Below are 21,358 nucleotides of genomic sequence, written 5' to 3' on the forward strand. Positions count from 1 at the left end.
ATAATTCAATACATTAAAATGACCTTGTTAAGTTGTATTGTAACCTGTTTAGACCAGTATTAACACCAGTCAACACAATACAATACGAAAATATAATAAAAATTAAATGCTTTATGAACATGATACATTTAGATATTGGTTAAACATTAGCATCATACTCGGCACAAGACACACATCCATCTTGTATTCAGAAAAATACAAAAACTTCACAAAATAATACAGTCGACGCTCGATATAACGACCATCTCCGTCCCAAGGAAAAAGGTCTTCATAACGAGTGGTCGTTATAAGAGGTATAAATTTAAAAAATGTACACCGTCATCATGCATGCCCAAGTAAATGCCCAAATGCTTTTTATCATAGGAATTTTTAGAAAAGTAGTGTGCAAAATATTATGACAGAATATTAAACAAGTTTTAAAGTAGAAAATATAGGGAGGAAAATGTTACACACTTTCAGATCTGCTACTACTACTATTACCACAACAATTTCTGAACATAAAACCAGAAACAGAGGTCTGCCTTTTTAGCGGACGTGATTTTTGCAAAACATTACTTTCTGTTTCAGATATAGGTGATAAATTGTGTTTCTCTTGCTTTCCAAAGAAACATTTAAAAGTCCCTCGAGAACCCCAAACCTTTAAAAATACTAGACTCAAACACCAAACTACCAATACATCTGTCAACTCCCTTTTCTTAGGAATCTGGAATTTTCTCGATTTTTCCTCCCATTATTTTTTCTGTGCTAGCTGTGGTGAATGGTAATCTCCCCCCACCCCCTCTTAAAGTTGGATTTGACATTGAAAACTTCAGGCAGATGTACGTAAACAATAATCAATGTCATTTTAAGCTACAAATTTGTTTTATTGGAAAGAACACAAGAAATAGCGTCCGCTGATTCGGTCGCTGTATTGAATTAGACGATACAGAACGGTCGTTATAACGAAAGCAAATTAACATAGGGTTTATAGGAACAAAGTTGGGACTTCTACCACTGGTCGTTATAATGGGACGGTCTTTATAATGTGTGGTCGTTATAATGAGCGTCGACTGTAGTAAAAAATGCGACGAAAATCTTCTTTAAAATTATGTATTTTATGAATATAATTCGGACATTGATGAATACTCACCGATTCTTTTCAATTGTCGAAAAATCAGAGGCGAGTGAAGACGTCGCAGTCTCAGAATCTGATACAAGAACTCTGTATATGTTTCCATCGGTTTTGGGTTCATCAATTTTTTTTAACTTTCCAAAAAAGAGAGCAATGTTTTGTCACCCGAAAGCTTCATTATTTTGGTTACTGGTAGTCTTTTTTTCTAATGCTTTTTTCAGCACAGTTTCCGTCTAATATAATTTACGAGGGTTAATTACGGAAACCCTCGTGTGACGAATTTCGGGCAAACACGATACTAAAATTTCACATTTCGTGCCCGACACTAAAGTCCAAAACACTGATTTAAACTAACTATTTACAGTTCATTTAACAATGAACCCAGCGCGAACAAAAACGAAACTATCTACAAAATCACTACAAAAAAGAATAATATACAAAGACTTTACATAAAAAATATTGATACATTACAATAAATGTTGGCAATTAAATTTCTTCCATAAAAAGTGATCGGGCGGCAGACACTTGTTTTCATTATATTGGCGCCTGAAGACAGCTGCCGCGAAGAAAAGAGACTGTCTCAAGCAGAGCTAATTTACTGCCAACATATAGATAGAAAAGTGATATGTAACCCCCCCCCCCCCAAAAAAAAAAGGAATTCAAAAATTATTCACTCTCTCTTGCGGTTTCGGTCAGGTTTTCTTTTCTTTCTTTTCCAAGCAGTCATTTTCACTACTCAAATGCAATGAACCTTATAACAGATTAAAAAGTGTTGTCACAGATTAGGGGGGGGGGGGAATTTCACTACTCCCATGACCCCCCTCCCCCTTCTTTGTGTCCACCACTTCATGAAACGCCCAAAAAAATTGAATTCAAAAATATATTTATTTTTACTCATGGTTTCGACATTTTTTTAATATTTTTTCAAGAAAATATTCAAAAATATCCTCACGGTTTGGGGGGGGGGGGGGATTGTCATGATCCCCATGACCCCCCCCCCCCACTCCCGTTGCAAAGTATCTCAAAATAATAGAGCTTTTAACACTAAGAATTGGTGGTTTTGCCTTTATGTCCTGGTACTAGTTTTCAGTTTGCTAAGATTCTGAAGCGATTCCAATTCCAAGTACACTGTAAAAAATAATTGTTGTTTTTATAGTAATATACTGTTTTTTCTTACAGTTTAATACTGCTCTGCTAAACAACAGAGAAAGACTAAAACTGTTTTAGATTGCGCAAAACGATGCGTAGAAGGAGTTTCTTTTTATTCACCGAATTCCAAGCCACGCTTACTCTTTTGAACACTAGGTGGCAGGGCTGCACGGGGTCACTCAAAACTTCCGGCGGAAGTCTTATTTGTATTGCTTCTTACGACGAATTGCTCTGTTTACGTATCTGTAATTTGATTGAATTTTTTAAATTAATCATGAATTTCAAAGGCACAAAATTTTCGTAAAAAGAGGGGATGTTGTTCTGCTTTCGGGTACAGCATGAGGACAGGAGCAAATAAGATGTCAGAAATAAAGATGTTCAAATTTCTAAAGGTCCTGATAGTCGAATAAAAGCCAATGCTTTAAAGCGAAAGGATTCAGTGGCGTAGCTAGACCCGACTTTCGGGGGGGGGGGGTTACTTCTTTTATATATATATATATATATATATATATATATATATATATATATATATATATATATATATATATATATGTATAATCGCTTGGAATTTTTTCCTTTTCTTCTTTTTTTTTTCTTTCTCTTCTCTCTTCTTTTTCTTTCTCTTCTCTCTTCTTTTTCTCTTTTTTTTTGAGACTAACTTTTCGGAGGGGGGGGGGGGGTTTGTCCCCAAACCCCCCCCCCCCCCCTTAGCTACGCCCCTGAAAGGATTGAATCTTAATGAATATTATGTAGTAAACACACTTTGTGCGAGGTATTTACGAGCTGGAAACATTCACCTTAATTTCATCAGCTTTGTATTTTTACTGTAATGTGTGAAGATCTATATTGATCTATATTAAATTGATTTATTAGAAAAACTCAACCTGAACAATTTTTTATTTGCTTCCTGCAAAGCTGAAAGTTTCCAGTGTTTTGACGGGTTTCAAACAATTTGATTTGTGTGATTAAAATAAAGAACCACTATTGATTACCTCATGAGAAAAAAACTTCCCATAGCTCGAACTATCAATAACTCGAACCATTTAGCCCGTCTCTCGGGACTTCGAGTTATTGACGGTACTTTAATATTAGGCGCTCTAATTGTAAACAAATTTAGATATTCGACAATCGGTAAACAAACACATTAATTAAAGTTATAGTAGAGTATCATAGTACAGCTATTGGGGTATTACATTCAAAGCAATTTTAACGCAGAAGAAAGCACTCGGAGATTAAATTTAAATTTTGTTATCTTTCAATTTTTTTTATGCCTATCAATCTTGCTACAGAAGCAAGTTGATTAAACAAAAAAAAAAAAAAAGTGATGAACAAATATGTAATAAAATATATTAAATATCAAACCTGAAAATTAGGTAGCAACTGTAATAAGTGTGTGTGAACTGAAAAGCTGCAACAGGAGAATTGATTGAATATGACACCAAAACTCCCTGTCATAGCCATTCTGTGTGAACACAGTGCAGAAAAGCTTCCATCTTTGAAAAAATAGCTTCAACTTAAGAATAGGAAGTACAATTCACAACGTACTTGCAATCCAGTAGATTTGTGATTCTTGAAAGCAGACTTTGTATCAACTTTATTTCTGTTTAGGAGGTATTCATAAATGCTTATCATTGAAATCGCGGTAATGATCGACAAACGAAGACTTTTTTTTTTTTCCTTATTTCTGTATTTAAAGGATCAGGAAAATCAGATCCGTTGATCGACAATTTTTGAGAATAGCAAAGCCTATTATACTCATTTCATGCATTAAAATACGCAAAAGACATGATTCTACCTAGAACTGAAAGAAAACAAAATTGCCTGAACACTGTAAACATCAATCGTTAGCAATAGATTCGCCATCCATCTACTAAAGGATCGGTAAGGTCACAGCCATTGAAAGATAATTTTTAACAATAACTAAGTTTGTCTTTCTTATTTAATGCATTGAAATACGCAGAAGACATTATTCTGCTTTTTAAAGAAGCACAACAAAATCGCTTTCGCTATGAACACCTATCTCTAGCAATGGAGATTGGCGCTTAACCGGAAATAAGACTCGCTACTTCCGGTCTACGTCAGTGGTTTGTTTGTTTATTTAGGATATTTGGTGCATACAGGAAGAGGACTTCAAGGTGAGTGCTACTCTGTTTTCGTCGGTAGTTCGTCACGTCAAAAAACGCGATGGACGGGACGGTCAGCCAATAAGTGAACTACCCTTAATACAAGCTAACGGCGCCGCGGCGTGTACAAAATTCAAATAATAATTGTATCAATTCTCTTTGAGTGCCATACAAAGCGTGATTGTGTCAGTTGCTGCAGTATTTCCCCTGGTAAATATATGAATTTAAATTTTGTTGTTACCTTTTTTAGGGGTGTACAATGCAGTGTTTATTGTGTATAGACATCACGGATTACGTTTAAGTTCTGATAGAAATTTCGCTTGATGTTGTTTCTTAGGTTATGTGATTTGGTCACTTCTGTGGAGTCACTGCAGGCAATTTTTGTGCCAATAGTTTCATCTCCAGAGAGCACATTTTCCCCTGATGACTAAAAAACTCAAAAAAATTTGAAACATCATCTGGCCTTCATATTTACAAATACAAAAATAACGGCAACTAGTAAAATAATTATACTCAACAGAAAACCTTTTCTTTTGAGACGCAAAAAACCCATTTACCATACATTCACCCATATATCGATAAATTTTGTCCATGGTAATCATTTTATTTTGGAGATGTAAAACGGTACCTGGGAGGTAAATGGTATTATGCCCCTTTCATTTCAAAATCGAGACGTAAGCACCATCTTACTCAACTTTTCGCACATAGGCAGGCTTGCTAGACTTCTGAAATGTTCAACCGGGAAACCAGAACCCCCCCCCCTCCCGCAAGTGTAACGAGTATTCAAAAGGGTATTTTTGTATTATTTGGTTTCTAGAGTATTTTTAGAAGGTATTTTATTCTCAATGCTGCGAATAAATGGTAACTAGTTATAAGCCTAACCCAGGGGTAATAAATAATACATGACGCAAGCAGATACACCTAAACATTTTATTTCTTTCATGTTAATATTTTAAAGTTACTTTAGTAAGAAGAAAAACTTCGAATGAGGAATAAAAAGTTGAACAATATTTACGTGTTCTTTCTTCAGCTAGGGCTTTTTTAGAAAGTCTTTTTTGTTTTTAATATCAAAACAAAGCCTCACAGCAAAAGTCCTCACAAGCTAATCCGATATTAATTTCACAAGTCAGTGTTACAAATGTGTACCTCAGAGCCAGACTAACGTAAGTGACATAATCGCTACTTACTACTACTACAGGAGATAGGAAAAACATTTGTCTGGCGCATGCAAAGGTGGCTTTAACACTGGTTCTTCATTACAAAGAATTTTTCTTTCTTTCTTTCTTTTTTTTTTTTAATTCAGAATTACGCTTGCATGGATCGATGCGGACTAGGGATTCTACATACAATGCAGCAATAAACAGAAAATCGCAATTTTTGGACTTACGTCATGCTAGCTGTGAGGTACAGAAATGACAAAGTTATTGTTTTAAATAATCCTTCACAGTTAATTTTTGTTAGACTTTTTTTTCGTCACCTGTAATCAAATTTATCTTTTATCGGAACGTGAAACAAACCGGTTGGGACACCGGGATCTAGTCTGAAAACCGGGAGTCTCCCGGTCAAACCGAGACTTCTGGCAAGCCTAGATATAAAGACCTAAGATTTTGCTAAACATATTGTAATTTTTTTGCCGATAAATGACAATCCAGTAATACAAATCATCGGGGGAAAAAACATATCTGCTGTTTTTTTTTACTTTCTCTTTTTTTTTTCTTTTCGTACCATTCACCTCCTAGGTGAAGGAATTTCTTGAAGATTTGAAGATCAAAATAAGATTTCTATGTTTTTTTTTTATAGAACAATAATTGTTTTTTCAACAGAATTTGTAAACAGCTTAAAGATTATTGAGACCATCAGTTAGAAAGCACTATTTTCCATCCAGGCTATTATTTTACATTTTACTCATTCCTCTCAAAAATGTAATCCATTTTATGCGTTTTCTTTCTTTCTTTTTTTTTTTTTTTCGCACCGCAATTAAAGTTCCAGAAGAGCGATTTCTAAGATTATTTTTTTTTTTTTGTCTTCTGAGAAAACTGTCTGAAATAACTTTTAGAAGACATAACAAAATAGTCCATCTATCCCATTTGTATATTTTTCTTACGTATTCAGATAGATTCCTTCTCACAACTTATAACCAAACTAGAAATAATAAATATAATGAGCGCACAATTTTTCTCTCGAGACAGTCTCTTATGCTTCGCAGACAACAAAAAATGTTACCCTACTCGACCTATTATTTTCGCACAATAAGTTAAACTCCAAGTGGAAGTTCTTTCTAATATTGTTTTTTATTTTCTTCTATGAATACTCTTTACTAGTTTGAGAAGTTGGGGGAGAAAATCACGTTTTGAACGAATCATAAAACCGACCGTCTGGAAATAATAAATATAATAAGCACTTTCCTCTGGTCTAGTCAGACTATTATATTTCTCATTCCGCGAAAAACGTTATCAGACACAACCCTCCTTTTTCTTCGCGCTGCAATTGAAATTCCAAGTGAGCACTTAAAAAAAAATTTGTTCTTGCCTTTCTTTACGAAAGCTCTCCAGTTTTCTTCACTAGCTCAGGGACGTGCGCAGAAATTTTGGGGCCCGTCCAGAGCTGCCGACTTTTGAAAAACTAAATTAGTAGCAGAGCTTTATGTGGGGGGGGGGGACAAAACGACACATTTAATTACGAATGCAACAGACGAAATGAATAATTTACGTTTAAGTTCTGTCCCCCAAAGCCGGAGTGACGTCCAAAAACTGCGATTTTCCGTTTATTAGTGCATATTGTATGTAGAAGTCTATTCCGCACCAAGTCATGTGAACGTAATTCGCAAAAAAAGAAATCCTTTTCAATTTTTTACCAGGGTTAAAAGAGCGCGCTTTCCATCCTTTGCATGCGCGTCAGATTTTCTTTTTTTTTCTCTCCTGTAAAATTACCATAATTTTACGTACGTCCTTCTGGCTCTGAGGTACAAAATTTACAATAGGACAAGTAACACTTTACTCGGGGAAAAAATATCAGCAATCGATGTTACGTTTTCTTTCTTTTATTTTCTTAACACACAAAATAATCTTACTTCTAACTATAGTAAGATTAAGATAAATAAATACCTTTGTGCTGAACAGTAAAGTAAGACAAAACAACGTAAGTAGAAGCACAAATTTGTAAATTACAGCAGACACGTGTTTCGGCGTTACAGGGAACGCCTTTTTCAATGCAAAAAATAATGAGCTTATGGATGAAAAGACATCCGACAAAAGGATGTCTTTTCATCCATAAGCTCATTATTTTTTGCATTGAAAAAGGCGTTCCCTGTAACGCCGAGGATGTCTTTTCATCCATAAGCTCATTATTTTTTGCATTGAAAAAGGCGTTCCCTGTAACGCCGAAACACGTGTCTGCTGTAATTTACAAATTTGTGCTTCTACTTACGTTGTTTTGTCTTACTTTATAGTAAGATTATTTTGCTTGTTTCTAAGCGAACATTTAAAAGTAATATTATCTAAAATATTATATTATTTGTAATGATTGAAACATTTCCTGTGTTACAAAGAGAAAAAAAAGAAAATCGTAGGTTTTTGACACGTTTATGTAGCGTCGTAGTTCAATGCTGTAGTTCGCAGAAGCTACGACTTTTTCGTAGCAGTTGGTAGCTCTGGGCCCGTCACAAATGACTTTTACGGGCCCCCGGCCCCCTCCATATTGTTTACCCCTACGTCCCGACACATAATTCACCCCTCATTTTTAAAATCTCGGGCCCCCTTTAGGCTCGGGCCCTGGCTAACAGGTGCAACTTCTGCCCTCCTCCCCGTGCACACCCCTGGCACTAGCTTCGAGGGGTGGAGATTGGGGAAGATACCTTCAAATCTAGAACATATACCATAGAAACTTACAACTTTAGACCACTTATATGTGTATTTTTCTTCATATTTTCATTATTCTTTGCTAAAAAAGGTTGAGAATTTAACCATACACTACCATACATTTCAGCTGTAGAGTGATGCTTCGAAAAAAAGTCGAAATTACACACAAAGGGAGGGGGAATTTTTTGTATAGTGGTATAAAGTTTGCATATGGTGGTGACAACTCTAGACCACCTCATATTTTTCTTGATATGCACCGCTGAACCGCTTCGGTCTAAAGTTACAATTCATAGATCGCTCTGTTCCAATCCTGTACTATAGTGCCTTGAAAGAGTAGTGTGCCGACTCTTTCAAGCTTGATCGGCGCCGTCCTGCAAATGCCTTTTGAGCGCCTTTATGCAGTGGCGTTTAGCGAAAAGGTGTTTAACACCTGGAATTAGGTTTTGTAGACAAATACGACGCAGGAACAAATAAGTTTGGCATTTAATTAAGAAAAAAAAAAAAAAAAAAAACAATGTAAAAACGTTTCTTTTACTCAGGATTACAGTGTGCGTTTGTTTTTACTTCATATCTCGTAGTTATTTCGAGTTACGTAGCTCCTTTGATACGCTACTGCGTTTTGGAAAAAGAAAATATTTAAATATCAAAGTTAACGCCGCTTTAAATCTCTCTCCAATCTTTAATTGTTGAATAACTAATCAAACTTTCATGCCTCTTAAAACATGACAACAGGGTACTCATTATATTTATAAATTGAAGTATAGACGATATCCCACCTTAGAATCTGAAACTGAAATTCCTTCCGGTAAAAACAATAATTATAAAATATAAAAGGCACTGCATGTGATATCTAAAACAAATACATTATAGAAAGCTCTTTTTTTGACAAACAAATAATTAAAGAAAAGGGAGGAGGAGACACCACAGTTTCAGGGTCACCCAACCAAATTTTTCCAGGGTATGTGCATCACTTTGGCTCTATGGAACTCTGGATATAATGCTAAGTTCTTTTTTTTTTTTTTCTGGTTGGAGAGATTTCCCCCATTTAGAGCATTTTTGATGAGTAGAACAATGCGCCTTTTTGACTGTGGCGCCGTCGTGTGTCGCACGACCTCGCACGTTGGAACGGCGCGGCCCTGAGAGAACGTTACTTTTGACGGAGTTCAAATTAGTTGATGCGGGATTTAGTTATAATTCGGTTATGCGTTAATGTTGTTTTTCGGCATTCCGCATTCGGTTTTAGTATTCTTTGCAAGCATGAAATTCATACAATTTTCAGTCCAAGTACTGACAATATGTACCTAATCCTGAGTATTAGTATTCACCCCATGATAAACGGGTGAAAGAGGGTGGTTCCGGGGGTTTAGCTCCGGAAAAATTTGAAATTTGTATTCTTAAAAATGCATTTTTGCTTCATATTTTTCAGAAACTTGCGATTCCACTTTGGGTGTCACCCCCCAGACAGGTGACACCCGAGCAGGACCGCCCCCTCTCTCTAGTGACGCCACTGACCTAAGGAATGGAACTCTTTGATTTTCTCTAAATATTTCAATGGTGCTGTCTGCGCCATAACTGCGCCGGTGCAGCTGCGCAGGGATGCCCCCCCCCCTTCGGCATCCCTGCGCAGCTGAGGGTAAATTGCCCGAATCGCTGGTTTATCGAGATGACCGATAGCATTTATTGCAGATCTTCAAATGCAGATTTAGTTCTGGGTGTCCTCCCCCCCCCCAAGAACGACAGAGCACTCCCCCCTTCCTCAAATTTTATGAAGCCCCACCGCACCCAAAAAAATTCCCCAATGACATTTTAATATTTTTTAAACACCTCTAAAAGTTTTGATGGTTTAATCTGCACCCTGACCACGCCCCCCCTGTCATCCCTGTCTTAGCTTTACTTGAATTATTAAAATTATTTGCTGGAAAATTTACTTTTCGAGATGGCCGATGGGTTTTGAAAAATGCAAATGGTTTATTTGTGGATGCCCCTCCCCCTCTCAAGAGCGAACGCGCAACCCATCCACATCCCCAAATTTTACGAAGCACACCACCCTTCAGAAATGCTATCCCCCAAAATGAGACTTTTATCTTTTTATAGCACCCTTTGTAAAAATTTGAATGGCATAAACAGAGCATTACTCCCCCCCCCCGTCCCGCTTTAGTGAAATAATTAGAATTAAATTGCAGAAATATTTACTTACCGAGATGGCAGACTGATTTTCTACATAACAGAAATAAATACGCTGATAGTTAATCTATGGACGTTTCCTAAGAGTGAAAGTAAAAGTACTCCCCCCCCCCCATTTTACTCGGCATCCCCCCCCCCAGTAATGCCCAGTAGTTTCTCGATTATGAGACGAAAATCATTTTGAAACACCTGCTATAAAAATTTCAATAGTGTGGTCTCTTCCCTGAAGCATCCCCCCCCCCCCTCCGCCTGGGGTCAGCACTCTTGCTTTAGCTATAATATATCAGGAAAAAATACTGAAAAAATTTAACAAAAATTGACCACAGGCTGTTCCATGCAAAAACTTTAGTTAGGAAAGCTCATCCCCCTCGCTTCCGGCAAAAATGTTCCTCTTTAAATTGAGACTGAAATTCTTTTTAAATGCCTTCTTTTGAAATTTTCACTTGTGTAGTCTCCATCTTTCTCTCTCTCTCTCTCTCTCATGAGTATTCCCCCCCACTTCTTCTCCCAACGGCACCCCTGCTTTAGCTAATATTGTTTGAATACATTACCTCAATATTTATTTACCGAGTAGAATCCAGTAACTTTAACAAGAGGCACCCACCCCCAAAAGTCATGCTCCTCCCCACCCCCACTGAAATTTTACCAAACCCCTCCCCGCCCCCCTCAAAGCGCAACCCTTAAGGAGACAAAATCCCTTAAAAAACAACTTCTCTAAACTATTCTTTTGTTTTCAAATCGTAAAATAAATTCTAAATTTACTAACTTTTTTATTTTGTATCAAATTTGCGAATTCGGACTGCATATTTTAGCAAATAGTTTTTTAATTAGCTGAAATAATTCAGAAGCAGGTTTAATAATTAAATAAGAGACACGCAGTCCTTCAAAAATTTCTTTTGACAAATTTTACTATCAGGTTTCCTTTTTTCTTTCCAGGAACGATGAAAGGTCACGCCAATTGCTAATGAAATATCTGACGAAATAAAGTAAAATACGAAACCATTATTGCTAACAAACTAGGGCTAAAATTTCAATAAATTATTTTTAAATAAATTGCTTTAAAAGCTTATAGTGCACTATATTCATTATAGAGGAGCCTTGTAATGTTTGTGTAGCTTCAAAAAATAAATTAACACCCCTGCCAGACATGGAACTTGTACCAGAATCTATCTTTTACAATGAAAAAAGTTCGATCCGAAAAACGGGGCTTTTAAGCAGCGAAATTAGCATGAAATCGCCGATTTAAAACGAGTCTGATTGAGAACTATAACGTGCTCCCTAGGCGCAGCGCCATCTGGATTTTCCTCAGATCTGACCTCACTTTTCGTCCATCGATCAGCACACTACTCTTTCTAAGCACTATACCCGTACACTGAAAAATTAAAAAAAAAAAAAAATTGTACTTACTTTTTCCGATTTATAAATTTTTTATACTTTTTGATTCAATTTCAGGTTATCTTAAATAAACTCAATTGTGAAAAATACAATATTTTATTCAGATATATATATAGGAGCGTTAGATAGAAAAGATATTAGTTGGTATATCTAACTCTGGATTTTATTTATTTATTTATTTATTTATTTTGCAAGGGCATTTTTGCTTATTATTTTTTACAGGGGCTTGATACAAATTTTGTTCCAATTGGGTAGGTTTCTTCGTTGTCGCAATAATTTGTTTTTTGTTTTCTTCTACCAAATGACATCGGGAGAATGAGGCCAACACCAAAATTTACCCTTTTTTGCCTTCCTTGTTTTTGGTTGCTCTTGACTTTTTGGATCACCTTGTCCATCAGTTCGGGCGAATAGTATTTGAGGTAAGAACAGCCGCCTATTTTCTTTCTTTTCCCTGGATTCATGTCTAATACCAAAGAAAACCCGAAAACTAAAAAACTGCTCAAGGCAATACAAAATTGTTCAAAAAATATTGACAAACGATAGTAAAAATGGGTGGTCCAGAGTTGCAACTCGAATTCCCGTCTTCGAAACGACGAGTAAATAAAGCAACATCAGGATTCGCCGATAAGGCTAAATCATCTTAGATACCTAAGTAATAAAGTATTAAACTTACCTTCGGAGAATTCAATCGGCAAATATAGGTTTCAAAGGAGACTATGAAACCTCCCAACATAAACGAATGTTGACACGAGAATGATAACACTGAAGGGTAAACAACATGAACTTCGCTGGGCAATATTTGCGAACCTACTGATTTTTTTTAAAAATACTTAAGCTTTGCTCCAACGACCACTACATGGCAACTACTACCAAATTCCTTCAATGGTCTAAAGTTGCAACACTGGTCTAAAGCTGTACGGTTTTACGATAGCAAAGTAGTCCATCTTTTGCATTTGTATATTCTACAGGTTCCATTTCAGATCTAAAAATATATAATTTACGATCTAAATTCGTTGAGATTCGGACTTCAAAGGCGTGTAAAATATAAAGAAAAATTAATAAACTAGGTTTTATACATGAGCGTAATTGTAGGCTAGTCGGGGAGTGAGATATGCTGGGTGCTGGCAGCGTTCAAAACTTTTTTTTGTGTGTGTGTGTTGCTCAGTCTTTCTGAATATTGTAAGTTTATTCAGCTAAGTTTTCTTTCAAATTTGAACCAATCCAAAATTTTCACACCGAAAGCAATGAATTCTAAAATGTCCAAAGAAAGATAACATTCTATTAAACACGTTTTGACTTTTCTTCATTAGTCAACGGTGATGTTCCCATCTATTTTTCTGACTGTATACAGTAGCGGATTTTAGGGGCGGGGACAGGAGACCTGTGTCCCCCAAAAAAGGATGAATAAATTTAACTATTTTATTTATTACTTTTTAATTGACTTCTGTTTTGCATTTTTTAAATATATGTAGTTAATTAAAAAGAACACAAAACACACACAGCATATTTTGAATAAAAGCATTTTTGTTTGCGAAAGAAGTAATACTGGAGTCAGAGGCCTAGAGTGGCAGAATACATTTCGCTAACTCACTGGTTTCGAATTTAAGGGAACGTATTGTAGCGATTCGTTCACCAATTCTTCTTTGATGCAATCAATAATTAACATTTGTTCAAAAAATGTGTAGGCGCACCTAAAACAGTCATTTGGATCCAGAAACCTATTTGCGAAATAATAGATTTATTTTTCAAGCTTATCAAAAATACAAAATGAAAGAAATCATAAGTTTCTTGAAAAAACCATGATTGTTAATGGAAATGTCATGTAGTATCAATATCTATACGTTATCTCAACTGTGTATCATGGCTTTAAAAACAAATCAGCAACTGCTTTGAAATTCACTTAAATAGTTTCTGAATTCTTCAATAAAACTTATATGTTATGAAGTTATGATTTTCTTAATCAAATATTATTTTACAGTTAAAATATAAATTAATTTATAAAGACTCAAAAGAGGTATGGGCTAATTTAATAACCTTGCCTTCGTGTTATAAACATTATGACAATGTTCCTAATTAAAACCCCGCTCATTGTATAGCATATCGGTGACATTATATTGGGTTTAGAATTTAATTGGTTTGAAACGCGTTTAAGAGGTTTTCCGTCCACATCAACGTATATTAGTGCAGTATAATATTCATATTCTTAGAAGTAGATTCATTGACCTAAAGAAATCCTAAAAAACAAAAAAAAATAAAATAAATAAATAAATAAAACGAAGTCATGAGAACTCTGTTATATGAAACATCGAGTGTGTGGAGGGGTGGGGGGGGGGGGCAATCAATTTCCCGAGCACCCTCCAAACTATTGTTCTGTATCCACTCCTGAGGGAATACTCCCAGTAATCCATTACGCAGAATATGTGTATGCGATCATATACGTAATATGTCATTATATGAAATTTTTTTACATGAAAATTCATACTTCACAATTGCGTCATGTTTTTTTTTTACTTCAACCATTTTCGTGGGGTCATACTATCAATATTCACTCCGGGTGCCACTCATGCTTAAGGTGATCATTAAGGTCGGCCGAAAAAAAAAAAAAAAAAAGAAGTTTTCGATAGGCAACTTTAGTGGAAAAAAAAGTTGTGCATTGTCATCCTTCATGTGGAAAAAGTAATTAAAAAAAAAGCCTTCGATTGATCGCGAATTTGCTTCAAAATTTGAAAAAAGGGTAAAAACGGTCAATTTTCAAACATATTCATGAAAATCCAAACAGTCAAAATTTTAATTCTTAATACCGTTTAAATGCTTCCTTTTGATACTCTTTTCATATATCTTTGGAAATATTTACATTCTTTAACAGTTTTTAGTTCGCTCAGAGCAGTAAAATTTCGTGAAATTAGACAAAAATCGACGTTTTTAGCTTATTTTGCACATTGCAGTATTTCTTCTGTTAGATTCCAGTTGAATTGTTTCTTACAATACATGTGAACAATACAGCTCTTTGTTGGAAATGCAATGATATTTTATTACATTAATAATTAATAGCTCACCACAAGTAGGTGGCTGAACTTTGTATTCCACCCAAAACTCCCAAGAAGAATAGTTATTTATACAGGACTTATACATTTTTAAAAATAACTTACAATCACAATAACTTTCTTGTCGGGACTCCCCCCCCCCCTTCCCGATTCCTTGTCTGAATTCATAAAAGTCGGTATGTCGGTATCGCATTCTTATATCAATTTGGATATTAACTTTTTTTTATTATTATCTTGTTCGCTCTTCATGAATTTATCGCCACCTTGAGGAGTCAAATCGACCTTTCGGGGGCAATTGCCCCTAGGTTGGGAACCACTGGGGAAGAGCAAAGTGATAAAAATCCGAAAACAATAAAGGAGAAAAAACCATGAAAAAAGAAAAAAAGAAAACATAGCTATTTTAGACCCCTTCCCCCATCCATCTCCTCCACCCCGTCTTTGAAAAATAGACACGACTACTAAATCTTGGAAGAAGTACTGCAAAAAAGTACTACTTATTCATCAGTTTAATGATGAATAAGTTTAAATATTTTTTTCTTCCAAAATTTTCATGTTAAAAAAAATGAATAAATAAAACACCTTGAAAACCCCCACCTTACGCCCCCCTTTTTTTGATGATGCACATTTTGCCATAACCCCCCCCCCCCCCCTCTGCGGGCCCCTGCAATTTTTTGAAAGATGCTGCAACTTGAGGCTCGATTTTGAAAATGTAAATACGGAAAAAAAAAAAAAAAACAATTGTTTTTGACATCTTGAATTCAATTTATGTTTTTCGCAATCACGAGTATTTGTGTATGTGTGTATGTTTTGTATGAAGGCCTGTGCGTGTGTGTAGACCTGTGTGGTTGCGCGTAGGCGTGTGTGTAAGTGTGTAAGGGCACGTGTGTGTGTATAGGCAAGTAGTGTAGGAGTGCGTGTGCATGTGTGTAGGCGTGCTTATGCACGACATAGATGCAACCGCCCAGGAGGTGCGGATTTCGGTGAATAGTGCTGCTGGTGGAGGCTGAAACTCATGTCTGAAATTTTGTTTTTGTGCGTTTAATTATGTTGATTTTCGCATTCAATAATATTTATGATAACGTAAGTTACAACTTTAGTAAATCGCTGTTGGTAAAATCGGTTTAAAATCAAGACTTGTCACAAAACGATCTTATGATACATTTTTTTTTTCTAAAATATGTATTTAAAAATAATGGCAGCTGTTGGCTTTTTTTGGTTCAACAATTTTTTATTTATTTATTTTTTTTTTTTTTTGTTGAAATTGGCACTTGAGATTTTAACAAATGCGATACAGCTTTCAAAACAGCGCAGCAAAACCAGGCGCCCATTTAAAAAGCTTTCACTAGTTCTAAATTAAGACTGTAAAAGCCTTGAAAAAATTTCCGTACTATTTTTTTCTTTCTTTTTTTTTTTGTAAAACAAGATAAAACTATTTGCTTTGATTTATAATTAGCACAAGTTTATAATCGCACATTCCTTTAACTTATAAAATTGATTTGATTTAATTAAATTTTCCATTCATTTACAAAGCCACAAAAAAAAAAAAAAAAAAAAAAAAAAATCCATATTGAAACGTAATAATTAAGCTGAAACGTAAACAAAAAATGAAAACTCTCACAGAGATTTCATCTTTTACCGAGGCTATGAGCAGTTATAACTGATTCAAGTTTCTAAATCTGCTGTCGATCGATGCACTAGTAAGTCAACTGTTATAGAATTTTCCTGAAATTCGAGACAAATTTTTGATTTTGAACCATTGGACAAGATTTTCACGTAAATACTCCACTGTGCGGTACCTCGGGCGAATACTTTCAAGTCCCCCCCCCCATACACATACATAAATAAAGCTGAATAAAATACTTCAGCTCACAGTAAGCTGAACATTGACCTTCTTTTAAAGCCGCCAAACTCAGGCAAACAACTATTATTAGGGTGCATATAATGGGAAAGTATTGAATATTTTCATACCTAAATTGTTAATAATAACAAGTTTTAATCATTACAAAATTGATCATGTTATCTTTGTCTATCAAAAAAGACAGTAATTAAATCTAATGGGTTAGCATTTTGGAAATTATTTAGGAAACTACTTAATAAAAATGAGAAAAACTAAATTGTAATGCAGCAAAAGCTCAATTTTCGGCGCCCCACATGTTAGCGATCGCCTCGTCTGCCACCCTTTTCAGACGGCTTTGCTAGAAAAAGGGGTCAATCATTCAACCCTATAGTCTGTCATTAATAAAAGCGCAAAGGCGGGACCGCTGCGAATCTCATCCCCTTCTCTCTAAGATTCTCTGATGACTCACAGCAAAGGCTTCAGAGCTTTTAGCTTTTTCAAGGCTCAATGACTTCCTCTTCCGTATCCTTTTCGCATCAATTCCAGAAATTTTTGTGTCCTGCAAGATATTTGTGAAACGGCATTATATTCTTATTTCCTTTCAAGCTTATCTATCGTTTCTGACAATACATTATTCTGCGTACTAATTTGCTGAGGGGCAGATTTTTATCCTTCCGTTGATTGCCAAAAAAAAAAAAAAAAAATCAGACCTATAGGCAAGCTATCACAATGCGGCAGCCAAAAAAGAAGAAAAAATAAAAGACCGAGAGACGCACAAATTTCCGAAGGACTCTCTCTATTCGGTGCAAATCAGGATAAAAGGTGTTGGAAACTTGAAGTCGTGACCTCTGAAGCCAAACGCGACTGAAAGGAAACTGCGACTGCAATTTCGAGACTTCAGTTTCGAGGAATTGCCAAGGCCTCTCTCTCATTTGTGCTTGATTACTACACTTATGAGCCCGCCCTCTTCTGATTGGTGTGCTCCAGGTGTGCTTTTATTTGAATAGCAACCTCCTCCAAAACGAACCGCTGGTTCCGCTCTGTCCAGGATCTTTATTCCGCAACGTAAGTTCATGACGAAAAAGAGGTGATCAATCATATTTAATAACAGTTTTCACTTCTGTCAGAGAAGAATTTCACTTACCTAGTCTACCAAATAATGAGGTGATTACTCCCCATCCCGCGTCACAGATTTATTCTTTTCTCTAATTCTATTCGTATTCTATTCGTATATTCAGCGGAGCGCTTTTTACGTATAAGGAGGAATTGAATGCAATTTTCTGTTGGGTGAGCGTCAAATATGGGTTAGAAACACACCTGAAATTCGTCCATCTGAGCAATGCTATTTTTTTTTTCTAAACATTGAGCCGCTTAGCGAAGATTGCAGTAATACACCAGTCGCATAACTATGGGGTATAGCCAGGGGCGGCATTTCAGCATTTCATTTGGGGGGTCGAGTTTTCTAAATATGTATTACCGTGTGGTACAAAACACACATTAGCTAACAGGAAGTGCTCATAAAATCAGTTTAATATGAATAAAAAATAGCGTTTAGAAACAATTAAAATTTTGATTCGTTTTCTAATACGTTATCATACAAAACATCTCGATACTAAAGTTTTTATACCTTTTGGAAAAATTTTAATGCATGATTTTTGGAAAAATGGAAGAGCAGGGAATCGTGTTACTAATCTATCAGTGCCCAGTGTCGAGCTGTTTTGCCAGTACAGCTAAATAGAAAAGATTTTTTTTTGCCCATTGTACTTTGAAAATATAATTTTCTAACTTCCTGAGACATAAAAAAAATCTTTCGCTACTAGGAGCTGATTGGAACAGTTAAGAAATAATTGAAGTAACAAAGTTATGTAAGAAAACACTCTTTATATCTTACTCTTCAAAATCACTCTGGCAACTTCAAAAATTGTGAGGGGCTTAATTTTTCATCATTGAATAATCTAGTCTCGTCGACGCTCTCAGTTTCAATGAGATGTCATCTATACCTCTAACTCTGTTATTCACTATTCCAGACTGATGAGTTCATAAAAGGACGAAACTACAGTCTCTGGATGTGATAACCGGTCTGTCGGTATATTGCTTGTAATTTTTTCTTGCCTCATGCTAAAAATTTTACTCATAATTGAAACATTTTGTTTTTCGTTTTCAAAATCCAATCCAGATAATATAGAGACAACCATACAGAAAAATATTTATCACCAAATCTTGCGTTAATTTTATTCGAAACTGAATCTATTACTTCATACAAAATATTAAAAATCAATGTTTGACTTCACATCATCATGTGGAATTTTTTTTTTTTTTAATTGGCTCGGAGGAAGGTGTTTTTTGAAAAGTTTCACGATTGATTGAAATACAATAAATACATCTATATAAAATCTATTTTCAGTTTCAATTGTGGATTGAACTATAGTAGTACGAACGCACAGATCAATTGTAGATTGAACTGTGGCTTGAATAGTCCGAAAATTAAGGGTAGCGGATTGAAAATGTTTTGATAGAGTAAGGCATTTTTCAGAAACTTTCCTCAATACAAACAAATTGAATAAAAATTCAAACAAAGTCATACATGCTAAAGGGCATGAGCTTTTTCACCATCGAAAGAATCGTTTTGCAATAATTCTTCCAGTCATCAAATCACTGGCTTTGAAGTTATAGAGAAATGTTTTTATGGTTTTAGCTCTTGAAGACCATCTTGTGTCACTCCGAGATTGCATAATTATGGAGCCCATAAAAGGTATTTTTTGATACTTTTTTTAAATTTTATTTAATAAGCACATGCATTTTTAAGAAGTTACTATGAAAGCATATGATGCATTGAGCACCTGAAACGTGTTTCTAGCAAAAGAAAGCGATGAACACTCATTAAATAAATATACACTTAAAAAATGAGCGTAAAAGTGAATGTAAAATATCAAGGACTTTTCTTGTGAAAACCATGCAGTCACACCACCTCCTATTGGACATACCATCGTTACACTGGGCACACAAGTATGAAATATTTAACCTGTATGAGGAAATATCTTCTTTAGTTAAAATTAACCATGGTTCGCTATCAGTTTTCTATGTTTTGAAAAGGCTGGAAAATACTTCATGAATTTCTAAGTCATCATCCAAATAACGAAAAACCCTTTTTGCAGTCTGGGAATGTGTCGAGTTTCATCAAATAGTAGTTACTAAGAACCAGCGAGATTTTTTTTTTTAATGAACATTGATTTCCGACTTACATAAATTAAATTCACCCATTTTCTATCATTCTGCTCAAAAAATTTGGGGGTGCGACCGCCCCCTCTTGACCCCCCTATTTGCCGCCCCTGGGTATAGCGACCCTGGTGAACTAAAGAAATCTCCCCCCCCCCCGAGTCGCCCACAAGAGAGTCACCGGAGGTCATCGTAACCTCCATTTTTTTTTTTTTTTTTTGAACATTTTGATTAGTTGATTCGACAATTAGGAGGTAGCATTGTAATTTTTTTTCTTGTTTTCTTTTTAGAATTGTTTTCAATAATGCCCAATGTTCCTTCTCAGTAGATGTTATGCATGTGTCTCTAGTTCTTTTTCTTGCGAGTTTTTTTCCCACCCTTTTTTAAAGCATTTTTCTTTTTTCAAATTCTATGATTAAAAAAGAAAAAAAAAACTCTTAATTTTTTTTCAATCACTTGAAATGCCGACCCCAGTTTGCTGCGCCCCTGGCGAGAGCCACTCCAGCCAACCCCTAGTTACGCTACTGTAATACACTATAATTTACAAACAAACGCTAATAATTTTATGGTAAAAAGCATCCATGTAAAATGGCAAACTTTCTGACACAGTAAACAAAAAAATAAAATAAAATAAAATAAATAAATAAAGAAATAAATAAATAAACTCATTAAGGCCATGCGCGGATCCAGGATTTGGCTCTGGTGGGGGCAATTTTTTTCCAACTCCCCCCCCCCCCCTCATAAAGAGGAAAAATCACATTTTAGTTTGCTATCCACATTGTCTTTACTTTTGAACATTCTGCTATTTTTCCGTTTGGTAAAAAAATATTAAGTAAAAATTCATTGCTACTGTGAATGAAAAATAATTTAAATAAACTAACGTAGAACATAATGTGATTTCATTGTGGAGATCCCAGATCGGGTGAACCTAGGAAATTTGTGGTGTCAACTCTCCCCTCCTCACAGCAAAAAAAAAAAAGAATAAGAAAAAAAAAGTAGAATAATGATTGTGATTTATTATAGCAGTAAAAGTAATTCATGCGCATAACATTTTCAGTGTAAACAATTGTTTTAGTATTGCTTTAATAACAAAATGCAAAAATAGAAAGGGCAAGCAAGGATGGAAGGGAGAGGCGATGGGGTGATCCTTTGAGGGTCTGTCCACCTCAACTTTCCGTAACAATGCTTTTATAAAAATTTGTAGCATAAGAAAATCATTGAGAAGAAAGATCTGTTGCCATTTTTTTTCTTGAATATGAAACAATTAAAATTCTGGGTTTTCTTTTGAATCTTTTTCTATAATCGTGGGATTTAAAATGTTTCCTTTTTGATTATTTTTCCGCAATCTGCCGCGCAATTTTACTGATTTTTTTTTTTTTTTTTTTTTTTGTTCAAGCCTGATTGTTGAACACTCGTCACTTGACATAACTTTTTTTCGGGGT

The sequence above is a fragment of the Uloborus diversus genome, chromosome 3, assembly GCF_026930045.1.
Source record: "Uloborus diversus isolate 005 chromosome 3, Udiv.v.3.1, whole genome shotgun sequence".
In the NCBI taxonomy this organism is placed as follows: Eukaryota; Metazoa; Arthropoda; class Arachnida; order Araneae; family Uloboridae; genus Uloborus; species Uloborus diversus.